The sequence below is a fragment of the Mytilus trossulus genome, unplaced genomic scaffold (genome assembly GCF_036588685.1).
Source record: "Mytilus trossulus isolate FHL-02 unplaced genomic scaffold, PNRI_Mtr1.1.1.hap1 h1tg000024l__unscaffolded, whole genome shotgun sequence".
Classification (NCBI taxonomy): Eukaryota; Metazoa; Mollusca; class Bivalvia; order Mytilida; family Mytilidae; genus Mytilus; species Mytilus trossulus.
In genome coordinates this window covers 7,943,692-7,950,680 of record NW_026963290.1, presented here as the reverse complement: position 1 = coordinate 7,950,680, position 6,989 = coordinate 7,943,692, and positions in this window count along the sequence as shown.

Here is a 6,989-nt window from a genome sequence, read left to right as displayed (position 1 = left end):
TAAAGAATAAGCCACACGAACCCAAAAAAACAACCTGGAATGATCCCAGGTGCTCCAGAAGGGTAAGCTGTATAAAGCTAAAAATATTATATCATTACTGTTTAACTGTATCGGAATACCTCAGTCGAAGACTAAGAGTTGTTTTATTTTGTCGAATAGTTACTAAAATTCCTGTTGTCATCTTTGATATGCTACCACGGAAAAATACATCAACAAAATATTTTTGCTTTAAATCAGACATCTGTTATAACAACAAACTGTACCATTTTTTTCTGCACAAAATTCGCATTTCTAAAATCGATGTCTCTTCAGTGATGCTCCAGGCCAAAATGTTTGAAAGTCCAAATCTTATTAAAAGGATGAAGAGCTATATATTAAAAACACTTGCATTATCAAACCAAATAGTTATCAAAAGTACCAGGGTTATAATTTTATACGCCAGACGCGCGTTTCGTCTACATAAGACTCATCAGTGACGCTCAGATCGAAATAGTTAAAAAGCCAAACAAATACAAAGTTGAAGAGCATTGAGGACCCAAAATTCCAAAAAGTTGTGCCAAATACGGCTACGGTAATCTACTCCTGGGGTAAGAAAATCCTTAGTTTTTCGAAAGATTCAAATTTTTGAAAACAGAAAATTTATAAAAATGACCATATAATTGATATTCATGTCAACACCGAAGTGCTGACTACTGGGCTGGTGATACCCTCGGGGACGAAACGTCCACCAGCAGTGGCATCGACCCAGTGGTGTAAATAGTTATCAAAAGTACCAGGGTTATAATTTTATACGCCAGACGCGCGTTTCGTCTACATAAGACTCATCAGTGACGCTCAGATCGAAATAGTTAAAAGGCCAAAAAGGAAAATAAAGTACAGCCAAAGCTGGGCAAGAAATCAGAGCTACGCTTGAAGGAGATACATTTCTTAATTTTAAATTTTTCAAAAAAATATGAAACAGAAAATTCAATGACACCAAATTCAAATGTCAATTCAAATGACAATCGATGTACTGTCTACTGGAATTGTGATACCCTCTGGGACTATCAGTCCACCAGCAGAGGCATCGACCCAGTGGTATTAATAACATAAACGGCGCAATTCAACGATCAATGTCTAGTGAAGAGTAAAAGCCATGTCCTTAGTTCAGAATGTTTACAATCAAAATATCATTTGATGGAAATGTTAGATATTTTATTTTGATTAACACTTCCTACTGAAAATCATCCATGTTGACATTGAAACGCCAAATGTACGTTTCGTTTACGAACGAATCTCAGTGTCGCTCTAATAGAAAAAAAGTTTGCTTTCGATCTATGAGTCCCTCTGGTATCTTCACCCTTCTTTTGCAATAAGAATGTCTTTTTCACAATTTTTATTTTCTTAGATAGTTTAAATAGATTTTTATCAAGTAATGTATGAAGTTACTTTTGTTAGATCAGTACATTGTTTTAAGCTGTCTGATACATATAGTTTAATCTGAAAATTTATATTACTTTGCCAAGGCAATTCTGTTATCAACAACAATCAATATTTTCATTAAGCTTTTTTCAAAATGGCATAAGATTAGATTTATTTTTGTTATAATCTGCTTGAATTTCCATATAATTTCAATAAAGCTAATTAAGGTTAGGACAGAGATGAAAGGTATTTGGATGGAACTGATTATTACAAATCCTGTGAAATGTATAAAAAGATATTCGTTTAGTAACTTCTTAAGATTTATTTCCATACCGTACTGAAAATAATTTACAATCTGTTTAGCTTATAATAATGAAAACTACTGGTGTATAGTGTGTCATTACTGATAGATAAGAAGCCACTGTGCTGTACCGATGTTCTGATGTCGTTAATCCCTTTGCAATGTACAAGAGAAATGAAAATATCCTCACTGAATTGCATCAATTCTTAAAGGAGCGAGTCCATTTAAACTGCGTGTTAAGATACGGGTCTAATGGTTTGCATAGAAAAATAGTTTTATATTGTGTCCGTTTAATCATAACAACAATATAAAGTAACATCAAAACCACAAACAAAACACTATTGAAAGTATTTTATTATTTATATTTTCAGCTGTTTTTTTTATATTTCAAACAAGCAACACGAACTCCATCAACAAATTCTGATCTCAGGTGCTTTGGAAGGGTAGTCAGTGCCTGCACAACATGTGGCATAGTTATGTTGTTCCTGTTGAGCAGTCTTATTTGATAAGTAAAACTCGGGGAAAGGGTACGGTACGGAAGATGATGCCTAAGTGTTAAATTTATTTTTTAATCATAAGACCGATGATGAATAAAAGTCTAAATACTACAAATTGAAAAAAAGATATATTTAAGTACACGCACTCAAGATTTTTTTTTATTGTTCTACACTGTATCACTACAAAAACTTTGAACATACCTCTTCAATTTATATTGAAATGGCAAGTCAATGTTTTGATGCGTAAAATCGAGAATCCGTCGGAAACAAAAGAAAGAGAACTTGCAAAATGGTATTTTATAGAATAGATTCAATACAAATTGAATAACAAAAGGTTTTAGCCAAACAAAAAATTTGGGTAAAGGATATTTACTCTTTCGTATACATGACAAAGTTTGTGTTAGTGAACCTGGTCGTCTTCCTTGCCTTTCTCGTCCAATTTTCCCAGTTTCTGTCTGTTGTTGTGACATATCATCATATAAACAATATATGAGATTTCGACTAAAGTAGACTGAAATCCTCCTAATATTTTGCCACAAAACATCAGTATAAAAAAAAACACAATATGATAGGCTTTTAGATCCTTTTATACAAGTCATTTAAGATTACTGTGCTTGAGCAGCAGAACTCGCTTTAGATTTTTTTTTTGCTACTTTACTTTTTTTGTGATGGTTTCGTATAAAAGACCAACATGCTTCAAATACCTTGGTAAAGGAAGACCATTTTATTCTCTGTATACCCACTCTAATATTATAGAAAAGTTCGAAAGGGAAATCTTGAGTGAGAACGTATGTGTAGTGTTTGGTTGTCGGTTCATCAAAAAACTTGAAAGATACCACGCTTATAAATTGTGACGTCAGAGGGGCGTCATCAATAGTGCTAGAGTTTAAACAGTTGCAAGGTCAAATCAAACCCGAAGTTGAAAAGCACACACAGTCGACATTCCTTTGTGAGTCGTCTGTTATCTTCCAATCAATGACATTTTCATTTTCATGTTATTTGCATACTACTAGGGTTTAAAAAAAAGTTCGAAATGAAACTAACATTATCTTTAACTTCCTTTTAATAAATAATGGCCTTTACATGCGCACGACTATATTAATCCCGATACAACACAAAATTGTAGCTGTCCAGAAAACAGTTAAGGTTGGTTAATGTCTTGAGAAACAAGCAAAAACAAACCGTTAATTTTCCCAGCCGTGATCTTCCAATATTAAGGAACCAGCTTTTCAGCACCACCAGTATATTGAACGTATTTTTATTTGGTGGAACTATTCCAACAATGGTTTGTTTAAAAGTGTTCGATACTGCTTCTAAATGATGAAGTTAAAAGTCATGACTTCGAATTTCAATCAAAAGATTTTCAAACACAACCAGGACTTTGTTGACTGTGTCAGAAATCAGTGGTACAATGGACCATTAAATATGACATTTCTCGAAGCCATGCACTATTCAGTCTCTGTCTAACGTTTAAAACTATCAACTATTGCGACTTATCAATGTATGTTTTTGCCATAAAACCTGGTTCAACCCATCATTTTTTTCGTAAAATGTCCTGTAGCAATTGATAAAAATCAAATAGTCTGTTTCTATATATGTTGGTGCCTGTTTTTGTTGCAGATCAGTGTTTCTGTTGTACCGTGGTTTTCCTCTTATAGTTGATGTGTTTCCATCATTTCAGGATTTGTTTTCACTTAATCGATTTATCACTATTGAACAGTGCAATACAAATGTTGCATTTTTTTTCTGCCTTGTGCTACACGTCAGTACTACGTGTAATAAGGTATACGCAACTAGGTGCACTCCAGGAGCATGTGAGTTCACTCTAGCTTTCGATGTCGTTCATATTCGTGAAACTTTGTATTTCGTCTTCAGACATGTTTTTCATTGCCCTTTGTTTACTAGTTTTGATGGCATGTTTGTATTCTTTTTACTTTTCTAAACAAGATGAAGCTTATTACAACAGTAATCAGTCATGGATGATATAACCCATTGTCATTCATTTAACTTTTCAGTTTTATTGTCAATAACTATTGTAGTCGCTTGTAAAGAAAGAAGATGGTTTATATCTCCATTTTTGTCCATTTCATAAAAATAAAAAGATAAAAGGACAGAAGGAAAATGTACGCCGTTCGTTACCCTGTTATGTGTACTTGTTCATATAAATGCTTTCTGGGTCATATAATTGGTTTTTATTTGGTGCACTTACAACTTTAAGTCCATTAAAAGCAAATCGATGTCGTTTACTGCGCGTGTTAAATGAAATCATAGAAATACCTTCACTTTAATCGTATAATTTGCTTGATGAAGATGAAACATTGCTGGTTGAAAAAAAAACCATTAGAGTAATTGCATATACATGTTCTTTATGTACTAATTGTCAACACTGCCATTCCAACCAAACCTTCTTTTTTATCTGTGATGGAGCGTTGTTTTCAGTATGTTTTTATGTTTCAAATAACATATAAAAAAATGGAAATCCAAGGCTTTGATGGTAAACTTAATTTTGTTAGAATCAGTATATGAAAGGAAAATTATAAACATAAGTGAGATTCAATTTTTTTTAGAAGAATAATATTTTAAAAAAGGAAAATTTAATGTGTATGCTGTTTCATAAATCTGTTCCAAATACTCAAGCCAGTTCAACGTATTGTCATTTCCTGAACACATCAGTAAAAGGATGGTCAATATATACATATAACTTTCGCTAACTATAAAACTAAAGTAATTCCATTTACTCTTATAAAAGCAGCAATCAATCGATTTCAATAACTGTTTTATATATCGTTAACTCAAGTTCGGAGATTCAAGATATCAAATTCTAACAAACAACATAAATGCACTTACGCCTACACAACTAGCACACAAATACTTATACGCTAAACAAAATCAAAATCTAAACAAGGATATGCTCTATGTTAATCATTCCTCTAGACCTAGACAACTTTTATGATTATGTTTTATTGGGATGATATTATCTAATTAACGCACGCCCGAATATCTTTGTATTTGTAATGACAAAGTTGTGTGACCTTGAAACAAAGGAATCATAATAAAACTAAGAGTTTTGAAATTGTTTAACAGGTTTTACGAAAGGGGTTTAATCCATGCTATCACGATGTGCTTACAATAATAGAGAATTGTTTTATTTACCATAAAAGAGGGACGAAAGATACCAAAGGGACAGTCAAACTCATAATTCTAAAACAAACTGACAACGTCATGGCTAAAACTGAAAAAGACAAAAAGACAAACAATATTACACATGACACGACATAGAAAACTAAAGAATAAACAACACGAACCCCACCAAAAAATACGAACTGCCTATTACACAAAAAGAGATAATATCGATTGTTGTTTTTGCTCGAAAGAATTTAATTGTGCTTTTCGACATTCAAAGAAAAAAATATAAAACAGTTGTTTTGTGAAGAGTGAAATATGAATTGATCAAAACAATGACAATTCACGTTGCAAAGAGTATGCTTCTAACAGGAATGTAATGCAATTTTAATTTGTTATATTCCCCGAAGTCCAATAAATGTATTTGATAAAGTCTGAAGATTTATGTTCATGAATGATTTATAATATACGATACAATTATTACATTTTATAAATGATTTTGTTCCATCAAATGGAATTTGTTTTACTAAAACCAATCATCATTGCACATCAAAAGTATTACTCAATTCATTTTTATCTCACCTGACCCAAAGGATGTCCATTAATGTGTATGCTAAACACTATGTTTATCTTCAAAAGACTCATCATTGATGCTCGGATAAAAGAAGCTGAAAAGGCTAAATAAGGTTTTAGATAAAGGACATTGAGAACAAAAACAAGTTATAAAGTTATGTATGTCTTTAAAGGAACACTGTCTGTGAAATTCATGTTCACTGATATGACTCAAGTTCTCATATTAGATATATAAAATACTAAAACTTATGTAAATATTTTGACAAAATTATACCAAATTGGCTGCTCAAACGAATTACCATTTCATTATTCCCCTTTTTTAAATGTTTAATCCAAACGAAATCTTATTCTAGTTTTTTGTTTGTTTCTCGTAGCTAGTGTCCTATTAATTTACAAATACATATATGAATGAGTACACGAATGTGAACGTCACTGGTGAGTCTTATGTAGACGAAATGCGCGTCTGGCGTATTAAATTATAATCCTGGTACCTTTGATAACTTTTTTGTAATATAAGTTGGAATGCGATCTCGGAATTTAATTCCGTATTAACGAGATTGGACGTTTCTAAGGATACGAATAACAGTTTTAAAAGATGCTAAAATAATTAAACTAATCACATTGGGTTCGCTCACTTATAGATTGAAATAAAACCTAGTCTTTGTTTTGGGGCTTTTGTTTGTATTTTAATAATGCACAGCCTACTGTTGGCTTTGATCAATATTATGTTTTCCTGTACAAGTATAAAATCTTCTACTTAGTATTCAATTTATAAAATTGTTACAATCAAAATGCATGACGACTTTACAAGCAGTTAAAAAAACGGATTGATTTCAGTAAAACAAAAGTAAGTTATAGAAGGGTAAGCTGATCCTGATCCACGTACTGCACCCAGTATGATGTTTATGATAAGTAGACATACGGTAAAAATTGATGTCGAAGAAGAATTACGAGCTTCTTGTAACAAACAATTGACAGCCATCTTTCAAAAGTGATCTTTTCTTTTTTAAACCGACACTCATAGACAATTTCGATGTGAAAGTCAAGAATTGACGCAAATTTAATTTATTTGTGGTATCTTATTTTACGTTCGA